The sequence below is a fragment of the Trachemys scripta genome, chromosome 2 (genome assembly GCF_013100865.1).
Source record: "Trachemys scripta elegans isolate TJP31775 chromosome 2, CAS_Tse_1.0, whole genome shotgun sequence".
Lineage (NCBI taxonomy): Eukaryota > Metazoa > Chordata > Testudines > Emydidae > Trachemys > Trachemys scripta.
The window spans coordinates 29,533,496-29,560,066 of record NC_048299.1 but is presented as its reverse complement, the minus strand read 5'-3'; the positions used below and the strand labels follow the sequence as shown (position 1 = coordinate 29,560,066).

The 26,571-nt window shown below is 41.4% G+C and overlaps 1 protein-coding gene across 2 annotated transcripts in view; it reads right to left on the bottom strand.

Annotated features, from left to right (window-relative positions):
* ZNF438 (zinc finger protein 438) overlaps positions 1–11,731 on the bottom strand; it is a 105,200-nt gene extending 93,469 nt beyond the window's left edge. For both annotated transcript variants that reach the window (XM_034760139.1, XM_034760138.1), the window contains exons 1-3: positions 11,582–11,731; positions 8,165–8,251; positions 7,584–7,653 (exon numbers count right to left, since the gene is read on the bottom strand). The gene's annotated coding sequence lies outside the window, so the exon portion shown is untranslated. The remainder of the gene's footprint in view (positions 1–7,583; positions 7,654–8,164; positions 8,252–11,581) is intronic.
* Between the last annotated feature and the right edge of the window lie 14,840 nt (positions 11,732–26,571).

Below are 26,571 nucleotides of genomic sequence, written 5' to 3'. Positions count from 1 at the left end.
GTGGGAAGAAACCTCTAGTAAATGCGTGCATGCATTTTTCCTTACCACATTTAAATTTAAATATGGTGCCCAGCCCAACTCAAAATTAACAAGACACAGGTATTAACTTTTCACTATTTTACTAGTACCGTTACCTCTTGTATAACAAAGAGATGCAGAGTTGGCATCTGCTTTTCATTCTCCTGTTGGGTTAGGCAAGGAGGCACCATGCAGCGCAGGTTATGTTCATAGGGATGTCCCTTGTATCCTCCTGAGAGGTCTCTACAAAACTTACATGCATATACCCTAAAATCCTCTCCTGAAGGTTTCTAGGGATGACTACCTTATTTCTTCCTCCTCGGTAGGCTGCTTTCCCGTGCCACTGTGATGACTTTTGGCTAGCACCATTGCAGTGGAACAGACTAGCGGCATATGGGCCCGGACAGCTTTGGGATGCTAGGAGCAGATGTGCTCTTTGTGCCTTAGTTATCCTCAAGAGTGAGATATCAGCTAAAACCACCACCACCTATGGAAAATAGTGCCAATATTCAGTGCCCTATACTCGTACCCATGGAACAGGGATCAAAACGTTATCGTTTCATGCAACTGAAATTCTTTCCCCACTGCTTCTTGCACTTGATGAACCATACTCACTACGGCTAGGGCTAGAGAGTGGTGCTGTCCACAGCTGAAATGTCAATAACCATGTCTTCTTATCAACCAGGGCACATCAAGGAAAACTACAACTTCATACACTGACCTGTGAGAACTACTGTTGTACGTATAGCCATGATGGAGTACATTTGTGTACTGAAGTGGACAGACATGTTTTCTGCCTTTCCAATTTCAAAGTCCCATTCCATTAATTTTTCTTTTTTGCACATTGTTTTTCTGCACTGCTTTTGCCATGTAACTTTCTATTTTGGGGGAATATAATTATCTTCATTAGTTCACAACACTTATTGCAGAATACACAGCAGTACTCGAAGCACATACTACTTGTAAATGTACAGCAAGCACCATAAAACTCATACCTTCAGGAAAATACCTGCTCATATTTTTAAATGTACAGAAAGCATTACACTATTCCCAGCAGCACCCACAGCTCCAGGCCCAGAGAACAGTCTAGCACAGAACACTACTGTGGCTGACCTCTTTCAAAGGCTCCCTCAACCACATAGCTCCACTTTGAGCTCTTGTAATGTCCCTTATGTCTGGCTGCTCAAAGTCAGCCACTCCATCTCCGCCCACCACCCTGGCAGCAGATTATCCCCCAAGCATCAAACACCTTCCCTGACCAGCCCACACTGATATCAGTAAAGCATCCCCAATGATCCACCAACGCTTGCATAACCATAGAAAAGTAGTCCTTTCTGTTGATACTCCACGGCTAGTGCCAAAACAGGGATGTGCATGCCTTGCCCCAGGAACCCAGTGCTACAAATACTTGAATTACCTACAGTGCCAAAGCAAGTGTTATGTGACCAGGACATGGGTGGTCATGCTTAGTGACTGGAGCAGAAGTCATGCCCAATGGTCAAAACAGGAGTCAGGCCAAGAGATTAGAAAAGGAGCTGGTACCCAGGAATCGGAGCCTAGGGTCAAAACCGGAGTCAGAGACCAGAGCCAGGGATCAGATCTAGAGTCAGAAGCCAGGAGTCGGAGCCCAGAATCTGAACCAGAGTCACAGGCCAGATGCCAGAGCCAATGGTCGGAGTCAGAGGCCACGAATCTGAGCTGAGGGTCAGAACCAGAACAAGGCAAGGCAGCGGCATGGCTGTGGCCAAGACAGGTGCGGGGCTGGAACAAAGCAGGAAAAAGCAGGCACAGAAGCCATCACAGCCATGGGCAAATGCTTTGAGCAGCCACCAAACTGTTGCTGCTGGCTTTAAGCCAATCATGCAGCCTACTACAGGCCAGTTGCACGCATTTAGGTTACTCTGCTGCAGGCACGGATTCCTAACAGCAAGCAGCCAAGCATGCACCTGAATGAGCTATATACAAACTTCGGCAGCTGTACACTGATGTAACTTTCGTTGACCAAAGGTGGTAGTGAAGACGTGCCCACCATGAGTTCACTCATGGATCCTGCTAATTCTCCCAGACTTGGTTAACTTCCTCTGCAACTCTTAAATCTCTTTGAATCAAATATACCTTCCCAGCTGCCTTCCTACCTCACTTATGTCTGCTACTCCTTGTCAAGTATCCAAGTCAGCCACAAGAATACCTTGGTCTCCTCCACCTCCCTTTCTCCTCTGATGTTTGTGGTTGTAGGGGATTGCAACTTTAATAGAGTGCCCCTGGGCATTATCACCGCTACATACACACAAATGGTTTGGGTAGAGGAGGGAGTGCTGTTGAAGGTGCTGCCAGAAAAGTGAAGGACAAAGGATAGATTCCAAGACCAGAAGGAACCACTGTGATCATTTAGTCTGACCTCCTGTATAACACAGAACTTCCCCTAACAATTTGTAGAGCACATATTTTTTAAAACAACATCCAGTGTTGATTTAAAAACTGCCAGTATGTCTAGGCACATATATGCTTCCAGGCAATAAGTTGTTACATTGTTAATTTTTTTCAAAAGCCAACACTGTTCTTGAAAAACAGATGGTTCTGAACTTTTTAAACAGTCCTCAATTATAAAATGAAATTGTAGATTTGTTGCAGAATAAAAATAGTGTTAATGGACTAGATGATATAACAAATCAAGGTGAAACTGCTATGAAATGAAATCATGAAAATATATACCATAATACATGCTGAACAATTCAATTGAAGAATCATCGCATTTCTTGCAATTGCAGTGCCATGTTTCATACAATGGTTTAAAATTAAATCAGTAACAACTCAAAATATTGCAGAAACTATTGTTCGTTTTTTTACATAATTCCACAGATCAGTAATTCAACTCTTTCCAGATGCTAGTGCAAAGAAAGTTTCCCAGGAAAATTACAAGTGTTTCACATCATGAGCCACAACCAGAAATGAAGAAACCACAACAGGGTACAGCCCTGAATCATGTATCAACCTACTTATTACTATTTTCCTTTACATTACTGCAGTGGTTAAAAGTACACTGACAGTTGAATACAAAAGTTGTCATTTTCATAGATTAGCTAGCATTCCTCCAAGAAAGCATCTTGGTATAGTGTCCTTATTATAAGTGATTTCAGATGGTAACCAATGATCCAAGGGCACTTTACAATTTAAGTGATGAAATAAAGTTCTCTCCTAAAGTGTTTAAAAGACAGAGTAAGCAAACATGAGATGATCTCTCGTTAATTAAATATTTGAATTTTTTTGTATCTTTGTTTAATAAGAATACAAGTCAATTGCACCACAGGTCAATTGTTCTACAGTTAGTGTTTTAGTGTAATTTGATTATACTTTTAATATTTATTAGCAAGATTTTCATCATGTTTCTCCACAATATGTGATAACATCCTCCTACAAGGTTTAACTATGCTAAAAGTATCCATGACATCAGTTCTTAAAAAAAAACAAAACACTTATAATGTTGACTCAGTTGAAGCCACTTATAGGAGAGGACTCAGAACATCCAAAATACTGCTGTGACACCCACTACCTCAAAATAAAACTTTGCACTCCCATATTCACTAGTTATATATAGTTATGATATATTTTATACAAAGTATGCCTTGCGAGATATTGGAAAAGTCATCATCCGTTGAACATTACTATTCTGTTGAAATGTATGTATCATTGCTGTATATGAAGTTATGAGATTTTAATATGTTTGTTACTGAAACAAGCTGAGAGTCTGGGGAAAGGCCACAGACCAGGTCCTTAGACATAACAAAGGAACTGTAAACACAAGCCTTATATGTCAAGTCTCAGTTATACAGAAAGTGCAAGCAAGAATTTGCAATTCATACGAAGGACTGAGTGCTGAGCACCTAGGCAATAGGGGTTGCCTAACCTCATGACACAATAAGGATAATTCCAACAGCTGGAGTATAAAATAAGAGACAGTGACATTATCAGACCACCTCTCCTCTCCCACCTATACTGAAGGCAACATGATCATTTGAAAGACAGAAACACCACTGAACTGGGGGAGTGGTCCTAAAAACTTTCCAGTTAGCACAGACGGCTGTAGGCTTTTGGGTAAGAGAAACCTTATTGTTTCAGATTTGACTTTGCTTGGTAAAGTTTAGGAATTAGACTGTGGTTTTTATCTTATTTCTTTTTGCAACCAATTCTGACCTTTTATGCTTATACCATTTATAATCACTTAAAAATCTATCTTTCTTTCGTTAATAAACTTATTTTAATGTTTTATCTAAACCTGTGTGTTTTTGGCTGAAGGGCTTGTGGTATCTCTTCTCAGGTTAACAAAGGCTGGTGCATATTAATTTTCTTTGATAAAATGATGGACTTATGAGCTTGTATTGCTTAGCAAGTAACTGAACAGTAAAAGACTGTACATTTCTGGGGTGCAAGGCTGAGACTAATGATATGCAGGTGTCACCCTATATGTAATTCAAGAGTGGCTGGGCATAGCACTCTGGTAGTTGTCTGGGTGTGACCTGAATGGTTGGGGTGAGTGGGCAGAGTGGCAGCACACACAGCAAAGCAGGGCACAGTACATACCAGACTGGAGAGTTAAGGGGGCACAACGGCCCAATAGGGCATGTCACAATTGCATTAACATAAATCACAGATGCACTTATAGCTGACATCATGGGATATATTTACAATATGGTTAAATGTAAAGGTGTACATCTGGGAACAAAGAACGTAGGCCACACTTGCAGGGTGGTGGACTCTAGCCCTGACTCTAAAAACAATTTGGGGATCTTGGTGGATAATCAGCTGAACATAAGGTCCCAGTGTGACACTGTAGTCGAAAGAGCGAATACGATCATGGGATGCATAAACAGGGAATTTTGAGTAGGTGTAGTTGTTTTACCTCTGTTTACTGGTACAACCACTGCTGGAATACTGTGTCCAGTTCTGGTATCCACAATTCAAGAAGGGTGTTGATAAATTGGAGAGGGTTCAGAAAAGAGCCACGAGAATGATTTAAAGGATTAGAAAACAAACAGAAGTTCAGGAGTGACTTGATTAGTCTAAGTACTTACACCTGGGGAACAAATATTTAATAGTGGGCACTTCAATCTAACAAAGAAAGGTATAACACAATCCCATGGCTGGAAGCTGAACCTAGACAAATCCAGACTAGAAATAAAGCATACATTTTTAATGGTGACATTAATTAACCACTGGAATGATTTACCAGGGATCACGGTGGATTTTCCGTGACCGACAATTTTTAAGTCGAGATTGGATATTTTTCTAAAAAAGATATTGATCTAGGAATTGTTCTGGAGAATTTCTATGGCCTGTGCTAAGACATCAGACTAGATTATCACAATGGTCCGTTCTAGCCTTAGAATGTATGAGAGCAAACAAAATAGCCGAGGCTAAACTATCTTGCTTTTCAGAAAGACTTGACCAGACTACAAAAGCAGAGCTGCAAAGAACCAGGTAGAATTCTCCAACACAATATATTAAATTAGCACTAAAGACCTCATGTAATACTGACCACACAGAGAAGGAAGGCAGAGAGGAAAACATGAAATAATGACATTTGTATTTAATTTCAAAATTTTAAAGAAATCATTACAAAATAAAAATTATTTTTAAGTGTGATTTGTATCTTTTATTCTGTTGGGAAAGGTTTTCATTTTGCTCAGCCTAGGTAATGAAAGTATACGAATACGTTTCTTGCTGTGGTTCTCATGTATTAACCCAATACATTTGTGTTTGGGTCTCCATTATAGAGGAATATTTTAATTACGTCTCACTAAAATGTTAATAAGAATAACAAAAAACAACACACACACAGTGGTCCCTTATTCAGCATTTTAAAAAAATCAGTAATGCAGCATTTAGTTCTGGCATGCGACAGCACAAGCCCAACATGAGTGCAGGCAAGAACAAACACCAGTGCTAATCTTTTCACTGCTGCTGAACCATAAACATTTTTGAATGGACTTCTTGTGAAGGGGCACCACCCTTACTCTGGTGGCAAGGGGACTAACCAACTCTTCTGGGTTCATCCAACACCAACCAGGCACACCTGTAAGGCCTGCTTTGCCTGAATGCAGGGGGCAGGCAGTTTAAAAAGGAAAACCTGTCACAGGGAGAGGACTGCTATACTTCAGAGACTGCTGACCTGAGATGGAAATCAGCCAAGAAGGAGACAGTCTCTAGCTTCACTGCCCCTGGAGCTGCATGGACCAGTTGCAAAGAAGAATGTCCTAAGAGTAGAGGCTGGAGGTAGCCCTTAATTAAAGGCAGCAGACCCACTGAAACATCTCCTGAAAGACTGGCTAAGAGACAGACCACCTTCACCTTTCTTTTCTGACACTTGAATTACCCTCTCTCATAAGAAAGGCACTTTTCTCTTTCCCTTTTGTTTGTTTTGCTTAGAGAACCCCTCACATGATATGAACTGAAGGAGGACATTATAAGAAACTTGAAGCAGGGTCTGGTGGGGACTTTGGGAGAATAGGGGCTACCCTCACTCCTGAATACAAGGACCTCACAGTGTGGACTGGAGGAAAGTTTTTCTTAATATTACCTACTATACCCAAGAACACTAAAAAGTTAGACACCAAAAAAAACCCCACCTGTGTATTTGAATAAAAAAATTAATGGATCAAATATAGGCACAGTGAATCTTTCAAAGACATGACTTATGAGGAGCACATGACTTACGGGGAGAGGCTCAGGGAACTGGGATTATTTAGTCTGCAGAAAAAAAGAGTGAGGGGGGATTTGATAGCAGCCTTCAACTACCTGAAGGGGGGTTCCAAAGAGGATGGAGCTAGGCTGTTCTCAGTGGTGGCAGATGACAGAACAAGAAGCAGTGGTCTCAAGTTGCAGTGGGGGAGGTCTAGGATGGATATTAGGAAACACTATTTCACTAAGAGGGTGATGAAGAACTGGAATGGGTTACCTAGGGAGGTGGTGGAATCTCCATCCTTAGAGGTTTTTAAGGTCCGGCTCGACAAAGCCATAGCTGAGATGATTTAGTTGGTGTTGGTACTGCTTTTGAGCAGGGGATTGGACTAGATGACTTCCTGAGGTCTCTTCCACCCCTAATATTCTATGATTCAAGGAAACTCTGTGATATGTTTTCCAAGTCTCTCTCTCTCTCTATTTTTTTTTTAAACTTTTTAAAAAGTCTATGAATCCTGCAGTCTTTCACAGGAAGGCCATGTGTATGCTATGGGGACAATAATGGCATTGCTACCATGCCACAGCTCTGCTGATATAATCCTGTAGTGTAGATACGACCTACAGTGACAGAAGGGGTTTGTCCATCATTGTAGGAACATCAACTCCCTGAACAACAGAAGCTAAGTCAGTGGAAGCATTGTTCTGTTGACATAGCCACATCTACACCAGCGGTTAGGCTAGCATAGCTACAGTGCTCAGAAGTGTGGATTTTTCATACCCCTGAACGCTGCAGCTACATTGTCCTAGATTTTAAGAGTAGACCAGGCCTAAGAATTAGCAAGTTAAAATGTTTTATAATGATATTGATTTTCTTACTTTGAGGTACTTACCTTTATTCATCCTGCTGCGTTACAGCCAATAAAACATTCCATCCATGTCAAAAAGCATCCCAGCAATTACCTTTAGTAAAATATAGAATATTGAAGTATTCTGGTCTACTGTTTATTCACAAAGGCACAAAATAATTCCTGGGCATTGTACAAAGGTACTGTGAAATGTATTTTAGAAAGTAGTAAATACTGCTAAAGTAGAATCCCATTACAATTTGTTTTCCTGAATGGTACTAACAGATATAATTAATTTTGCTAGAAGGTTTAAAGTACATTAAAAATAGTTTTGGACTAGAAATCACAGTAATAAGTACTTTGAATTAATATTGCTAAAAAGTTAATAAAATCTAAAGCATCACAAGTTTTATTATTCATTTTAAAACAAAACATAATTTCCAATACTATAGCTTTAATAATGTTTCCAGCTAAAAACTTTTCAAATTAACATGGCATTCCCGCAAGATAATCACACATACACATGATCTGACATTACACCCACCTGCCAGCGAAGAACACACAAAACTAAGAGTTTTGACCTACATATTTAAAACATTAAAATAGTTCCATAAATGACACATTACCTCTTTAACGACACACAAAAAAATCCATGAAACAGCTCAGGTTGCATATAAAGAATGTTCGAGTTTAATGTAGCATAATCATAATGCCTGTATGTTAAAAAAGAAAAAGTCACATTAACTATATTTCCAGAACTCTACATAAAAATAAAGTCAGAAGTATGCTGTATTTGCTTAATTGGCCAGTGTTCATGTCCTTAACAAAACTACAATAAATATAAAGACTGCTCAAGAAACCAACATTTTTCTTCATACAGGTTTGGAAACAAATATTTTTACATTATATAATATATCAAGTACCTCAAATTCCATTATTCTGACAAGCACTGAGAAGAGTTAACATCTGAATTGCAGCCATATAGCAATACTATTTTTCTAACCTCATAAATCATCCCCACCCAAGAAAAGTCTTAATAATTAAACTATAACGCTATGTAAAGATATTACAAATGCACATTTTAGTACATCATCATACATATTATCTTGCAAACTTAATGATAACAGTTGTATAACTGTCATCATAACTCGTTTCCTCTCAGTCATAACTTTCAGAAACATTCTTTCCTGGCCAAAAATGTCCATGTTTGATGTTGGCCAAAAGGCTTTTGGGGTTTTTTTTTGTTTTTTTTTTTTAAGTCAGAAGAAAATAAGTTACCACAGTAGGAAAAAAATACACCACTGCTTTGAGAAGAAATGTAAAATTTCATTCTGAATACAGATAAAGGGCTGAATTCTCAACTTCACACAGGACTAGCACTCAATGAGGTATAGCTGTGTTTGAGTTTGAAAAGGAAATACTGAGACAAGCTACTCTATCTACTGAATGGTCCATTTTAAAACCTATGACATTGCACACAATTATTGTATAACTCCATAGTGCCATAGTATTTAAAGGCTAGGTGGTTAATGTAAATCGATGTATCATATGGAAAACATTCAGTTAACATTTACAATGAGAGCAAGATAGTAGCTGGGGGGGAAAGCAAAATGACTGACATAAGGGATAAAAGTCTTCCAGTAAAAGATGTTGTATACAATTTTTCTTCAGGCCTGGTACTGGTGTAGTTTTTCCACCAAAGCAAAACATTCAGACAATAAAGCCAAATTGTTTGCTTTTCAAACGTGTTTAATTCCAACTTCCCTCCCACTGAATGCACTACTATAATCTCTCCAAAACTGCCTCTTCAACACTCCCTTTTTATTCTTCCCTTTTCATCTTCAGGCCTTCCTCCATGGCAACTATTATACTTGGAATTCCCTCCCATTTGTTTTTTAGTGAGGTAAACACTATATACTGTACCATCCTTTATGTGAATTCAAAAACTGGTGGGTCTCGAGCTTTGCAACATGCATGAATGCTATGTCCCTTCTGATAGCATGGCACCACTGAAAATCTTGAGGCTTTAGAGGAAACCTTATAAAGCTGTAAAAGCCTCACTTCCATCTGGTGGCTTACAAATAATATTTATACTTTATGGAAGAACTGTCAGTGTCTAGTACTGTGGTCCCCAAACTTTTCCTGGCACCCCCCACCCCTGCCCATGGCCCCTCACCCCCAGGAACCAGGGCTACAATGGGGGGGGGGGATGTGGATGGGAGTGAGGCTGAGGCCAGGGCCGCAGCTGGGGGCCAGTGCCACGGCAGAGCTGAAGTGGCGCACAGCCGAGTGGCACTCCCTTTCCATCTCCTGTGGGGGCTGGTCTGGGCCCTGCCACACACACCCTGAATGTTCCTCTGCACCCATCTAGGGAGTACACCCTAGTTTGAGGGCTACTGGTCTAGTAGATAGTGCACAGAGCTGGGTCTTGCCACAGACTAGCTCTGAAACCTCATGCAGGGCACATTCCCCCTCTGTGCCTCAGTTTCACCAAATATAATGCATCCTTGCTTCTCACAAGACTTAATTCAGTACCATTTGTAAAGCACTTTAAGATCCACAAATGAAAGCCACGGTACAAATCCCAATTACTATAACTTTTAAATACTGAATGCTAACATAGTGGACCCTTTTTTTTTGCATATCTTGAGTATAAACTTGCATCTGATGGCACTATAAGTATATTGGAGCACAGCCTGTTTCTTTTACATTTGCATATTAAACACAACTCAAAATCTAACTTATACCAAGGTTTTTGTCTAGCTGTACAATGGCTGGCATCAGCACTTTGGCGTGCACAGCAAGAATTCAGCAACTTTTATCATTAGAAACTCAAATCTACGAAGGCCTATTCTACACCTATTCAAACTTTGGCAGAGCTAGCTATATTGTTCAGGACGTGAAAAAGTCACATCCCCTGGGAGATGTGTTAAGCAGACGGAAGCCCCAGTACAGTCTGCACTATTGACAAATTCTTCTGCAGACCTATCGCCTCGTGGAGAGATGGATTTACTACAGTGACCAGAAAAACCCCTTCTATTACACAAGTATCTACACTACAGCTCTGCCGCTGTCACGTTACAAGTGTAGACATACCCTAAAACTCAAGCATGCTGTAGATGTGATGCATTTCAGTGAAGTGAGGTTTTTACTCACGAAAGCTTATGCCCAAATAAATCTGTTAGTCTTTAAGGTGCCACCAGACTCCTTGTTGTTTTTGTAGATACAGACTAACACGGCTACCCCCGGATATTTGCCAGGGAGTGTCACAATGACCATATGCAACACATGCATCGCCTGGAACACTTCTAAAGTCTCGCTGCTGTCTCTATGGGAGACCCCTGTTTACCCACCCACAGCACAACCACCCTACCCATTAGAGGAGAAAAAATTTGAAAATTGCTTTCTGAGACTTAAAAGTCCCATTCCTTGGCACCGCCACACTGGGCTGAAGCTAGGCCTGAGGCGGCACCCAACCCTGGGAGGGCAATCGGGAAGGTACCGCCACGACCAAAACGAGCGGCAACAGCAAGGGCAGCACGTGACCCAGGCGGGGCCCTCTGCTGTCCCGCCGCGAGGCAGAGCGGCTGGGCGGGCGCAGGATCTGCCGGAGACGGCTCAGCCCTGGCAGCGGCCGCGCGGACTCTACCTCCGCAAGCTACAGCCACGCGTCAGGAATTAAATAACCGCGCAATCCAGGGAGGCGCCTGGCCCCGTGGGGAGGCGGGGCAGGGCCCTTCTCGGGCCGGGGTGTGTGGGGAGGGGCTGGTGCTCAGTAACGGGTCACGACAGGGCGCCATCCCCACCGTGCGCCCGGGAGCTCTGCCCCCGCTCACGGGCGCCGCTTCCCCTGGCACCGCCCCCCGGGACAGGAGCGGCGGGGCGTTGTCCGAGCGCGCACGCCCGGGAGCCGCCCCATGCGGGGGAGGAAGGCGGGAAGCGCGAGGCCTGTAGCGAGAGGCTGCCCGGAACAGGGAGAAGCCGCCACGTCCCACCCCCCAAGCAGGACCCGTAACGCCAACAGCGGGGGGAAGGGAACTTACAGCTCTCCCTCTGCGTGCCTGCGTCACGCCGCCCGAGCTACGGCGCGCCTTGACGTCACGCCGCCCCCGCCCCGCGGCGGCCACCTCTTGTCTTTTCCCGTGCTCCCCCGGCCACCCCCTTCTCCGGCACCTTTGTGCGCAGGCGCGGCCTGCCCTTTCTCGCCCTGCCCGGAGTTGGCGGGAAGGCCGGGCGGTGTTGCGTCGCCCTCGCTGAGGGAGGAGCGGCGGGGAAAGGGCTACTGGGAATAGGGCCCGCCCCTCTCGGCCGCCGGGGCGGGCAGGCAGCCTGCAGCCACGCTCCCTTACCCGTGCGCAAGCAGCCTGGTGCCACAGGGAGCCGATCCCATTACATCCCCGTGTCCTGGGCAGCCCCTGGAGGAAGTGGGTCCTAACTGCACCCTCTGCCACTCCCCTCTGCCACCGCGCCCAGTCACTGGGTTAAAATCCAGGGTGTGTCACTCAGCTGCTCCGTGCTACCACCCTGCACACCCAGGCTAGCCTTTGCCGGACCTGATGCTGTACAGTCCCACTGGTTCGGGGCTGTGTCACTGCCACTGGGGCTGCATCAGCTGGGCTGGGCTCTATGGTGTCACCAGGCCAGGGCTTTGGCATTGGCAGAGGGGTGGGTGGGGGCACTGCTGCTGGGTTGGACAGTGTAGTGGCACGAGCCCAGGGTTTGATCATTGGTACCAGGTTATGGCCCAGCTAACAAAAAGCAAGGGCAAGAGTACCAGACCACCCCACATGTAACCCAGAGCTTATTATGAGCACTGCTCCTGGTGGGTTTCTTTAGAGGTCCTTACAACTCTCTGTTACCATCATTAAATTTACAAAATTTGCCATCGTCATTTCCTAAGGAGACAAGCAAACATTCCTGCAAGCTAAATTGCCATCATATTTCTTTGTTTGAGGAAGTCTGACACCCCCTACCAGTGAAGGTGGTCAGCTCCCATTATTTTTAGTGAGCTTTAAGCCCAGCTACACTCAGCAAAGGTGGCTACTGGTCTGGTGGATAGGAGAAGGGAAGGTGGAGAGCAGAAGAGAGGCTGTAAACATGCAAGGGATAGGGATGGATAAGAGCTGGTACAAGCTCCCCTGCAAGCTTAATAAACAAAAGGCAAATACATTTTTATTTGCCGTTTGATTATTTTAATTTCATATCTTTCCCAAACCTAAAGAAGAGTTACATGTAACTAACTCTAAAGCTTCTCTCTCACCAAAAGAAGTTGGTACAATAAAAGATATTACCTCACCCCCCCCTTGCCTCTCTATTTTAATCTCTGAATTTTTAAATTGGTCTTATGATTTTTTTTTTGAGTCTGACTCAAGCTTTTTGAAGGCTCGGGGTGTACTGAGAAACACTTATTTCCAACCATCAAAAGGAAGAGAAGGATGGTATATTAGAACATTCCCTACTGGAAAAATATAAAAAAATTGTGTGTTCAACTTTCCATTGGGAATGATGTGAAGCAGAATTCATTATTTTGAGTGCTGATACAACAAGGACCTGTATCTTGTCAGAATAAACATGGGGTGACCAAAACATCAGTGCACTAGCATCAAGGCCATTTTTACTCCTCTCTGAAACCAAAGTTATGACAAGATATTGAGTCATATAGCCCTTTCATTAGTCTATTCTGCCAGAGTATTCTTTGGCTTAACTGAAATAATTTTTATGCTTCAAAATTCTTAATCTAAAATGCAGCATCAATGTCACCTAGGATTAGTGTTTAATAATGTATTTATTTTGCACCTTTCCTCCCCAATAATTCCAAAATGCTTTGCAACTACAGAACCATTGAAATACAACTAATTTTGTAGTGAAGAGTGGCAATCAACTAACACACTACACTGCAGGGAGAGCAAATTTTAGAGCACAAGAGCAGAGCAAATCCTTACCTTTATGAATGTTAAAAAAAATCTTCAATATCCATGCCAGATAGATAGGACTTGGATTTTAAGTTCTCAAAAGAATGATCATAAGGTTCCAAAAAATTCTATTTTTTTTTTTAAGTTCTTTGTATCATACAAATCCAGTTAGAGTTGTTTAATCAAGACCATTACTGCAATCAATACAGGTAAATTATCACCAGACTGAACAATGAATTAGTACAAGACAGTTATTAGATGCCATCCAGAAAAAAACAAAACCAAAACCAAAACAAAGATTTCCTTATGACATGCAAGCTCAGGTCTGCATTTAACAGCTCTTCGTTTTTAAAACAAAGATTGATTTAATCTGTTCTTGCCTAAATTAAAGAGACAAGGGGCCTGATTGTAATAATGCAATGATGTAAACTTAAGTTGTAAAATATTCTGCAGCCACAGAAAAGGTTAATATAACCATTTATAGGAAGTATTATCAGTTATCTTTCTGCACCAGTAAGAATAAATGCAGAAATTTGGAACAGTAAATTATTTAAATCTGGATTAGTTGTCTTAAAGTGGTAGAAGGAATAATTTGAACAAGTTGTAGATAGAGAAATCTAAGGAGTGCTAAGTTTCTGTGAAGCAGTATTTCAACAGTGACTTTTCTGGGTTTTTTTGTAAAGTTGTATTTTTTTCCCCTAACACTTTTTTTTTTGGGTAGTATGTAAGAAGTCCTTTATTAGCACTTATTGGTTCTCTAGGAGTTTGTGGTTCTGAGTTTGGAAGAGTCCAAGAAGTCATGAAAGTGAAGCAGTAACTTTAATTATATTTTAAAGTTTTTTGTAAGTGAATTGGTCTTAAAAACAAAGTGGTAGAAGGGATGATTATAACTGGAACTGAAGACAGACAAATCTTAGTAACCAATTAATGATTTATTGATTCACCAAAAGCAGCAACAATGAATGCCAGGGCACTGGATGCAAACATTACTTTCTATTGTTGCTTGTTCTATAGACCAAAGGGATCTTAGACTTAGCAGGTTACAATTTAGAATGCAGGGTTATCATCCATGGGTCACTTGTAAATTAATAAAGAACTGTCACACTGTGGACTTATTTAAAATTAAGTTTCAATTAGGATTTTTGTGAATGAAAAAAGTCTATAGCAGTGGTTCTCAAACTGGGGTTTGTGAACCCCAGGGGTTCATGAAATGTTACAGGGGGTTCTTGGGGGAAAAAGTTCCCTAATGGCGGACAGAGCTGTCCCTAGGGACCCCGGACAGCACGGGGCCAGCAGCCTGGAGCCCCTTGACTTCCAAGAGCTAAGCAGATCAAAGCAAGCATATCTATCATACTGAGATTTAAACTTCAAGACTCCTTATAAGAAATGGAAAGGGTGGTGGATAGTTTTTGCTGTTTTTAAAATTAAATAGGCAGCTAGTATTGTTTTTTAAATTACGAAGAACAAGTTTAAGCTTTGTTGTAATGTGCGTTGTTTGCCTGGACTACTGAAGACCTGAATGCATATGTAGGAGGAACTCTGAGTTGGCTTCTTAAATACCTTCATGCTGTTTCAAATCTGATACTCCTTGATGAAACATAGGAGCCTGGTCTTATAACAGGCATATTCAAAGTGATACAAGCTACGGAAGTGAGACCTTGGAAGGGTGTTGCCATTTTCATAATGTAATAAAAATTATGTAGTTATAAATAATTAAGAATAAATAGTGTGTAATAAGTATGTCATAAGAACATTTTATATTTCTAAGATCACTGCTTTTATAATTTATACTCAGGTAAAGGAGAAAAATCCCAGGAAATATTCATTTTTAGGAGGGGGTTCGCGAGACTTGACGTTTTAGTGAAAGGGATTCACAGGTTGTTAAAGTTTGGGAACCACTGGTCTATACTATTTACGTGAAATAGTTAGAAAATTAGTCAAAAATCCTTCAGGGACTAAAATGAATTCAGGACTCTTACAATACTAAAGCCCACTTTTTTTGGTTTAGCAATGGAAGGACATTTGGAGAATTAAATCAATCCAATGAAGCCAGCACAGTAGTGCTTTCCTCATTACACTAATACCAGCAGCAATTTCAAATACTTGGTAACAAAGGGATGCTCTGGTGTGTTGTGGAGTACCTTAGAAAAGACATTTTGGAGAAAGTAACTTGGAGAGGTATGAGCCAGAAGGCTCCCTAAATACTAATCATGACACTGATTTCTGAGTGGATTCTACACTGATTACAGTGGAGACAAATGCACATCACATACCTGTCCTCCAACATGTCTGCCCTCACCCCACATGTAGCTCTCCTTCCCCCACTAAAGGGCCTCCAGTAGGTACTTTGCAGAGGATGTGGCCAACCAGTTTTAGAAACCCAGAGAATAAGGGGAATTTTAAAAACAGAACATGCCAGGTGGTTGTATTTTGATAATCAGTTTTTGGAACTGGGCATAAGGGGAAATGTGCTCAGGGAGCTCTCCACCTGCATGCTATAGGAGCACCTATCTGTGCCAACCCAACCTCATCTTCAATAGCCTGTTCTGGTCCAAACTCTCCCCTTGCTTTCCCTATCCAGATCCTAACAAAGCTTAAAAAAATTAATTCACGCTGTCTATCCTGCTCACCCATAATTTGGGGTGGGTGGGTGTAAATTGTGTTCAGAGAGTGCATATGTTTCAGGGCACCAAAGAGGGGTTGCTTGACCACCTTAACCTGCATATCCCAGCTTAGTTGTAGAGGAGACAACTAAGTCTAGAGCACCATAAACGCTTTTGAAAATACTGATTGAGCCCTTGCCACTAAAACCATGCCCTACATTCATCTCCTTGGAGCCCAGAATGCTTAGGGAACTTGGGCAAAAATCAAACACCAACTTTGAAAAGCCCCAGGGGTGCCCAACTTTCCCTGGATCCAATTGATTGGCCTAAGTGGCCACTTGTACATGTGAAAGATTTAAGAAAATTAGATTTTGATATCTTTACCTCACTTTCTTTAAAATAGGGATACTAATTCTTACCTACATATTATGAAGACAGATTAATAAATTGAAAAGTAATGACTGCTAAGAATTATTAAATGTTGAAACAGTGGGTCAGGAAAAGGGAGATGCCAACCAAAACAAGGAGGATGGGGAGGTCCAGATAGAGAATGAGTGTAGAGAACCAAAGAACAGGATGGATGGAAAGAAAAAAAAAAGACACAGAAATGCTGCCAATAAATTTCAAAGTTAAACTTAAAAAACATCTAATCTATACCCCAATTTCAATATCACCTAGCACTTTCATGCATAGATCTCAAAGCACTTTACAGAGAACAAGTATCCTTATTCCCAGTTTACAACTTAAGGGATCTTACTCCTCACCATCCCAAAATGGAACTGCATACACATCACCAGATTCATACCCAAGAAAAAGATAATTGGGGAGCTGTTAAGGATAATCTTTGTACCTTTGAAACAGTAGTATAGCTCATACAGTTGGCAAGGTTAATGGTGATAAGAAAGGAACCGCAAACATTTTAAATATGAATTTTACTATCATGGATTTGGAATTAGATTTCTCTCAACCACTGGTGATGTCCATTATAAGAAGTAATGATATAAACTGCAAAAGCCCAAGGAGTATTAAGTCTACATTTAGATATAGGTACATAAAGTTAACGAATTCCTTGTCAAATACAATGTTAGTAAGAAAGTGGTATTAGTTACATTAGACTTTCAAATGTCTGCAGTCTAAAGATCCTGAGGCATATTTTTGCTCTTTCCATTTTGTGCTGTAAGTTTACTTACCTGAAACCTATCTGAATTATTCTTGTTCTAATTTAGATATCACATCTTCTGATAAGTCCATTTCAGTTTTATGCATACTAGTTTAAATAGAACATCTATTACATGGAAATTTGTCTGGTCTTAATTTTGCTCTAGTTATTGAATTTAAAAAAGATCAAAGTGACAAAAATATTCTTGTAATGCTATATACAATATTTATGTTGTGGGAGCCTGGCTTATTGATATTCAAGAATACCCCTCATCTTTATTAAACTGGATTCAAGGTTGAGAGTACATATCAGTAACTTTAAAAACTTCACAAGAATGTTATAGTTATCAAATTAGCAAGCCTTAGAAAACAAGGGAATTCAGAGTTAAGATTGCATTTAAAAGAAACCCAAAATTTGGGTAAAAGTATAGAAATTCATAGTTAAGATACACAAGTAACCTTATCCTTTCCCACTGTTCCTATCTTCAATCCCTACAATCTCCGATTTCCCTTATTCATTCCTTAGATTTTAGCTACTCTTCTTTCACCCAAGGTTCTCTTAGTCCAAATCCTTTACTAGTTCCTGGAGAACTCCTAGAATCCTTCAAGATCATTAGAAATATTAACAAACAGATATGAGACTTCCCAGGAGAGTGAAATTGGCTTGTCTAACTTGATCCCTTTCTATTTTCTCAGATGCTAGTCCATAGGATTACAGTTCTTGTTAGGTCTTCCCTGGACAACACCCCATGATTTAGAACTGTCCCTTTCCAAATTATAGTTATTTATACACACACACACGCTCAGAGAGTGGCATGTGTGTGTGAAGTCAAAGTTTGAAAACTTACCACCAACACCAAGAACATGGGGGCTAAAATGGGACAATGGCACTAAAATTAACAGGCAATTTTTGATTAAGCTATCTATAATTGGAAACTGATGCAGAATGCAGCATCCTAGTTGATAAATCAGCTATCACGCCTACAGGATCTGCATTGGCTGCTTGTTTGTCTCCAAAGACAGTTTAGGGTACTGGTTAAGACCTATAAAGAGAGACTTGTTCAGCCACTGCTCTCTGGCTGATACAGAGGAACTGGTTAGAAGGGATGATTTATGGATTCAGAGGTCAGAACAGATCATTTTGATCATCTCGTCAAAACTCCTGGTTTAACATAGGCCATAGAAATTATTTTGGGGATGTTCTCTGGCACATGTTTTAGGAAAACATCCAATCTGGATTAAAAAAAAAAAATTGTCAATGATGGAAAATCCACCACAACCCTCAGTAAATTATTCAAATGATTATTTACTCTCACCATTATTTTCAGACTGAATTTGTCTCACTTCAACTTCCAGCCCTTGGATTGTGTTATAGCTGTGTCTGATAGATTGAAGAGCCCATTATTAAATATTTGTTCCCCATGTAGATACATAGATACTAATCAAGTCATCCTTAAACCTTCTCTTTGTTAAATTAAATAGATTGAGTTCTTTGAGTCTATCACTCAAAGGCATGTTTTCTAATCCTTTAATCCTTCTTGTGACTCTTCGCTGAACCTCTCCAATTTATCAGCATCCCTCTTCAATTGTGGGCAGTAGAGCTGGATACAGTATTCCAGAAGCAGTTGTAATGACAAATACAGAGGTAAAAATAACCTCTCCGCACCTACTGAATATTCCCGTTTATGCATCCGAGGATCACATTAGCTCTTTTGGCTACAGCACCACACTGTTCAGATGATTATCCACCATGACCCCCAAATCTTTTTTAGAGTCAATGCTTCTGAAAAAGTGACATGTGGCATAATACCTTTGATCTGTTGAACATGCCCCCCTTCATTGCCAACTACTGCTCCAGAAGTTTTTGTGGCTGCATAGCCACGCTCATGGATGTTGTGATAGCCAAAAATGTTACTGGTTCAAAATAAAATAATAAAATAAAAATAGCTAAGTTCATAGAGGATTTGGTCTGTTAATGGCTATTAGCCAAGTTGGTCAGGGATGCAATCCTATACTCTGGGTATCCCTATATCTCTGATGGCTAGAAGCTGGGACTGGATGACACGGGGATGGATCACTTGATCAACTGCCCTGTTCTGTTCACTCCCTCTGAAGCATCTGGCACTGGCCACTCTTGGAAGACAGGATACTGAGGCTAGACGGATCATTGGTCCAACCCAATATGGCCATTCTTATGGAGTCCTATGGTGTCTCTTTGTAGGCAATATCATAAATGAAAACTAATGTGATATAAATGTTGTGAGATCCATCTCTGCGTAAGGAAATTCTAAAAGTTAAAGTTGCTTTAGCAGTATTACCAGCTACATTCAACATGTATATTATATTATATACATAAAAAACTTTAGTTAAAATATTGTTTAGTTTGTAAAGTTAAGCACTTGGAAATTAGGAAATGCCAACTTTATGGGTGCTTGTGCAATTTTAATTTTGCCCCCTTGTTTTTCCATATGTACACTAAATGAGACAGGATTCCTGCGGGAAAATAGTATGATCATGTAATTAAAGACTATCATAATGCATACACAAGGAGGCTGAATTAAGGTTGCACAGGCCAAAGAATTTTTAAATCTACCTTTAGAAACTTTAAAAAGGGGATTGGACTACTAAGAAGTAATGAAGAGCTTGTAAAAATTGCTGTTGCTAAAACACAGGTAAGAAAACATTTGGAAAATGTGTAGCATTATAAGTCAGCCAGTCCAGCTGCTACAGGCAGGATTAAAACTATTGGTCTATTTTGTTTTTCCTGTAGTAAATTCTTTGTTTTGTCTCATCTTGACTTGCAACACCCAATTGGCCGCTGAGACCCATGTATGGGGTGCCTATTTTAAAACTACAATAGGCAATTTAAAAATATTAATTCCTGGTTATTTTCCTTTCTTTCAAACTAAATTTGAATCATTTTTATGGTACCAAGTGATCACGAAAGCCACATTCTCCTTCTCCAGTTAGGAGTTGAAGCTAGGAAGTCTTGGAGATACGAGTTGTTGTAGGGATTCTCAACCAGGAGGGTCACAACCACTCTGCCTTGCCCAGATTGTTAAATAGGAAAAAGTCTAGTTAGATCATGTAGATAGGAGGGGCATCCTGGTATGGAAAAATGTTGAGAATCACTGAGCTACTGGTAACCCTCTTGGGAAAGTACTTTGGCTTATCTTCAGCATATATGTAAACTGTGTTTGTTGTTTTTGTTTGCCATTACTGCTAATCTGTAATTTCTACTTCCCTGGTTTTCACTGCATGAGAGTACTATAAATAAATCTAGATGTCTTCAGTTGCCTTCACTGTTTAGACAGTTCCCACTGAAATTAGGTCACTGAACTGGAGACCAGACTTCCCAACTGGCTCTCAAATCCACATTGCAACAGTACTGCCACATGGTCAATCTGGGCCACATGAGATATTACCTCTCATCCCACAGTGGAGAGGCATATTACCAAAAGGTTCATTTCAGAGTCACTAACTCCCCATTTAATTAGTGATATTTTATCACATCACTGTCAAGATGATAGCTTGATATTCCATACCCAGGAGTGCATGTATGGTTTGGAGATAGAAACATGAAATCAAAGCTCCTCTTAAGTGTTTTCATGGGGGGGGGGGGGGGGGGGGGGGCAAGTCACATGAAACAGGATGTTCAGATTATGTTTGTTCCCAGATTGGATATAAAATTATAGGAACAAACTCTGGTCACAATGAAGTATCATATGCTGAAACCTCACCACATTGCCACATCACCAACTAAATTGATTAAAGATCTGGGTCCAGTAAAATGACAGACCCTTTGGCAAAAATCAATCTTCAAATTTCATAGATTCTATGACTGGAAGGGACCTCGAGAGGTCATCGAGTCCAGTCCCCTGCCCGCATGGCAGGACCAAATACTGTCTAGACCATCCTTGATAGACATTTATCTAACCTACTCTTAAATATCTCCAGAGATGGAGATTCCACAACCTCCCTAGGCAATTTATTCCAGTGTTTAACCACCCTGACAGTTAGGAACTTTTTCCTAGTGTCCAACCTAGACCTCCCTTGCTGCAGTTTAAACCCATTGCTTCTGGTTCTATCCTTAGAGGCTAAGATGAACAGGTTTTCTCCCTCCTCCTTATGACACCCTTTTAAATACCTGAAAACTGCTATCATGTCCCCTCTCAGTCTTCTCTTTTCCAAACTAAACAAACCCAATTCTTTCAGCCTTCCTTCATAGGTCATGTTCTCAAGACCTTTAATCATTCTTGTTGCTCTTCTCTGGACCCTTTCCAATTTCTCCACATCTTTTTTAAAATGCAGTGCCCAGAACTGGACACAGTACTCCAGCTGAGGCCTAACCAGAGCAGAAGAATGACTTCTCGTGTCTTGCTCACAACACACCTGTTAATACATCCCAGAATCATGTTTGCTTTTTTTCCCGCAACAGCCTCACACTGTTGACTCATATTTAGCTTGTGGTCCACTATAACCCCTAGATCCTTTTCTGCCATACTCCTTCCTAGACAGCCTCTTCCCATTCTGTATGTGTGAAACTGATTTTTCCTTCCTAAGTGGAGCACTTTGCATTTGTCTTTGTTAAACTTCATCCTGTTTAACTCAGACCATTTCTCCAATTTGTCCAGATCATTTTGAATTATGACCCTGTCCTCCAAAGCAGTTGCAATCCCTCCCAGTTTGGTATCATCCGCAAACTTAATACACGTACTTTCTATGCCAATATCTAAGTCGTTAATGAAGATATTGAACAGAACCGGTCCCAAAACAGACCCCTGCGGTACCCCACTCGTTATGCCTTTCCAGCAGGATTGGGAACCATTAATAACTCTGAGTATGGTTATCCAGCCAGTTATGCACCCACCTTATAGTAGCCCCATCTAAATTGTATTTGCCTAGTTTATCGATAAGAATATCATGCGAGACCGTATCAAATGCCTTACTAAAGTCTAGGTATACCACATCCACAGCTTCCCCCTTATCCACAAGGCTCATTATCCTATCAAAGAAAGCTATCAGATTGGTTTGACATGATTTATTCTTTACAAATCCATGCTGGCTGTTCCCTATCACCTTACCACCTTCCAAGTGTTTGCAGATGATTTCCTTAATTACATGCTCCATTATCTTCCCTGGCACAGAAGTTAAACTAACTGGTCTGTAGTTTCCTGGGTTGTTTTTATTTCCCTTTTTATAGATGGGCACTATATTTGCCCTTTTCCAGTCTTCTGGAATCTCTCCCATGATTTTCCAAAGATAATAGCTAGAGGCTCAGATACCTCCTCTATTAGCTCCTGGAGTATTCTAGGATGCATTTCATTAGGCCCTGGTGACTTGCAGGCATCTAACTTTTCTAAGTGATTTTTAACTTGTTCTTTTATTTTATCTGCTAAACCTACCCCCTTCCCATTAGCATTCACTATGTTAGGCATTCCTTCAGACTTCTCGGTGAAGACTGAAACAAAGAAGTCATTAAGCATCTCTGCCATTTCCAAGTTTCCTGTTACCATTTCTCCCTCTTCACTAAGCAGTGGGCCTACCCTGTCTTTGGTCTTCCTCTTGCTTCTAATGTATTGATAAAAAGAAGTCTACTTGTTTCCCTTTATTCCCGTAGCTAGTTTGAGCTCATTTTGTGCCTCTGCCTTTCTAATCTTGCCCCTGCATTCTTGTGTTGTTTGCCTATATTCATCCTTTGTAATCTGTCCTAGTTTCCATTTTTTATATGACTCCTTTTTATTTTTTAGATCATGCAAGATCTCGTGGTTAAGCCAAGGTGGTCTTTTGCCACATTTTCTATCTTTCCTAACCAGCAGAATAGCTTGCTTTTGGGCCCTTAATAGTGTCCCTTTGAAAAACTGCCAACTCTCCTCAGTTGTTTTTCCCCTCAGTCTTGATTCCCATGGGACCTTACCTATCAGCTCTCTGAGCTTACCAAAATCAGCCTTCCTGAAATCCATTGTCTCTATTTTGCTGTTCTCCCTTCTACCCTTTCTTAGAATTGCAAGCTCTATGATTTCATGATCACTTTCACCCAGGCTGCCTTCTACTTTCAAATTCTCAACGAGTTCCTCCCTGTTTGTTAAAATCAGGTCTAAAACAGCTTCCCCCCTAGTACCCTTTCAACCTTCTGAAATAAAAAGTTGTCTCCAATGCAGTCCAAGAATTTGTTGGATAGTCTGTGCCCCACTGTGTTATTTTCCCCAACATATATCCAGATAGTTGAAGTCCCCCATCACCACCAAATCTTGGGCTTTGGATGATTTTGTTAGTTGCTTAAAAAAAGCCTCATCCACCTCTTCCACCTGGTTAGGTGGCCTGTAGTAGACTCCTAGCATGACATCTCCCTTGTTTTTTACCCCTTTTAGCCTAACCCAGAGACTCTCAACACTTCCGTCTCCTATGTCCATCTCTACCTCAGTCCAAGTGTGTACATTTTTAATATATAAGGCAACACCTCCTCCCTTTTTCCCCTGTCTATCCTTCCTGAGCAAGCTGTACCCATCCACACCAACATTCCAATGTGTATTATCCCACCAAGTTTCAGTGATGCCAACAATGTCATAGTTGTATTTATTAGCACTTCCAGTTCTTCCTGCTTATTCCCCATACTTCTCGCATTTGTATATAGGCATCTAAGGTCTGGTCTATACTACCCGCCTGAATCGGCGGGTAGAAATCGACCTCTCGGGGATCGATTTATCGCGTCCCGTTGGGACGCGACAATCGATCCCCGAATCGGCGCTCTAACTCCACCAGCGGAGGTGGTAGTAAGCGCCGCCGACAAAAAGCGGCAGAAGTCGATTTTGCCGCCGTCCTCACAACGGGGTAAGTCGGCTGCAATACGTCGAATTCAGCTACGCTATTCACGTAGCTGAATTTGCGTATCTTAAATCGACTCCCCGCTGTAGTGTAGATGTACCCTAAGATACTGGTTTGATCTTTCCTCCCAGTTTTGTCCTGACTCTCCTTTCTCTCTGCCAATATAGCCCACACTCCCTCTCGTTTCCGACCCATCTCCCCGGTCTCCATGTTCCCCGCTTACCTGTGGGCTTTGCTCACCTGTCCCCGTCGAACCTAGTTTCATAGGGAAGTATATTTGTTACCTGATTCAAGACAAGGGTCTACAGAGTTGAGCCTTGCAAGCTCTACAGCTAAAAACCATGGAAATCCAATTTAAATTTGAATAGTAATTATCTTTGTTGCAAATGGGTACATACGTAAGAGTCCTTGATGCACATCTCTTGCTAATTTACCCTTAATCTGGGGGGGGGAGGGGGAAATCCATACAGCAGATTTCAGCTAAAATATGCAGTCTCTTTTTCCTCAGACATTGTTAACAAGGGGAAGTTAAACACAACTTTAACCTTAATCTTTCTTATGAATAGGTTCTGAGGGTCTGATTCTCATTGATACTTTGTCAGTATGAAGGACCTTAAAATGGGTGTCAGTTACAATTAAAAGTGTAAGAGATGCAGGGCCTGATTCTATGATAGGTAAGGTTTCTCAGTCTGACGTCCATAAATTCAGCTCCAGGGAACAGAGAGCACCTGTTACTGGCCCAAAGAACACCTTTAAGCAAGAGTATGTCTTCAGAAATCAGAATGTTTAAAAAAAATTCAGAATTCTCTTATTAGTAGTGTGCGTAAAACCATTTTCATTACAATTTTAAAACAATGAAATAGGAAAAGAAATTTCAGTTGAATTTTATTTAACCTAAGTTATATTATACTAGTTATTCATATGCACATTGAACAAACAATAGAGTACTTGGTCCATGCAAGGAAAATAATCTGAAATTGTATTTTAAATACATGGGGCCAGCTATGCCAGTTTACACAGTTTCCTCATTGGTAAAATGGGGATTGTGCTTACCTCAGAGGGTTGAGGTGAAGCTGATGGATTGTTAGTACAGTACATAGTTATCCTCAGATGGAAGTTGCTCTATAAATACAAAGTATTATTTTACCTTTCTAGTCACAACCAACATTCTGTCCTTGACAAAAGAGACTAGGAGGAAAAAGAGGAGCCCAAGGCAGGTCACCAACCCAGCTATTAGATAGGAGTTGTTGAGCACTGAAAGGAAGGAAGGAAAAAAAAACTAGCAATCTTGATTGGTGACTAGTGAACTTTGGCCAAGACATCTGTGTTCTGGATAAAAACAAACAAAAAATAGTTTTGCTATAGGGAAAGTATATCACAAAAGGGGTGCTGTATATCCTAAAGAATTCCTACCATTTACAGTCCATATGGTAAAAGTACAAAAAGGAAAGGAAAACTTGATATGTTCATTGATCACTTAATGGACATGGGACAAAAAGAAGACGGGGTGCCCTACATAATATCTGAGGTTCTTCTACTAACTACAAACTAAGGAAGAAGATTGATACAGGACACCAACTGATGAGGCAGCAGTGGTGAAGAGAAAAGGGATTTGAATTGATAAATACTGGCATAGCTTTATTGGTGACAGTTGGGATTTGACATCCTCCACTTAACCTGGAGTACCAACATCCTATCTTCAAAAGCAATAGGGCCTGTTTGTCAGAATTTAACTAAAGGTAGGAAAGGAATAGAAGAGATGCTTTTGCTTACCTCAGATAATCTAGCCAGTGTTTAGAACACACAAAATAAAGCACTTAGAATGATAACCTGTAAAAAGGGGGGAAATTAGCTGTCTCTAAAGCCAAAGCTCTCTGGGCTGGGCCAAGCATCAGAGCTCAAGCTCTCAAGTAGGGTGATGCACCCAAACAGTATAAGGGACTCTGGCCCTCAGGTAGAACAGAGTAGTAGACAGTCTAGGAGCCCAGGCCCTTCAGCAGGGCAGGGCACTAAATAGTCTAAGGCTCCAGCCCTCAGGCAGAGCAGGTCTAGCATCCTAGCTCTGGCCGATAATAGAGTGATACAGGCCTCCCGGTCTCGGTGGGAAGGCTGCCGCCCCAGGGGTCAGGTGGATCCAGTGGCACCAACTTTCTCCAGCACAGGTGTGTGCCCACACTCCCCCCCACCCCTTTCCCTGGCCCCACTCCCATTCCAACCCCATCCCTAAAGTCCCCACCCTAACTCCACCCCCTCACTGCCCCTAGTGGATCCCTTCCCCAAATCCCCACCCCAGCCCCACCTCTTCCCCCAGCACACCACATTCCCCATCCTCCCCACCTTAAGTCAGCTGTTTCACAGCACAAGGGCTGGGAGGGAGGAGAAGCAGGACACAGTGGCACACTCACAGTAGAGGCAGAGGCAAGTTGGAACAGGGCAATGGGAAGCTGCTGGTGGGTGCTCAGCACCCACCAATTTTTTTCCATGGGTACTCCAGCCCCAGAGCACCCACAGAGTCAGCACCTATCCAAGCCCACC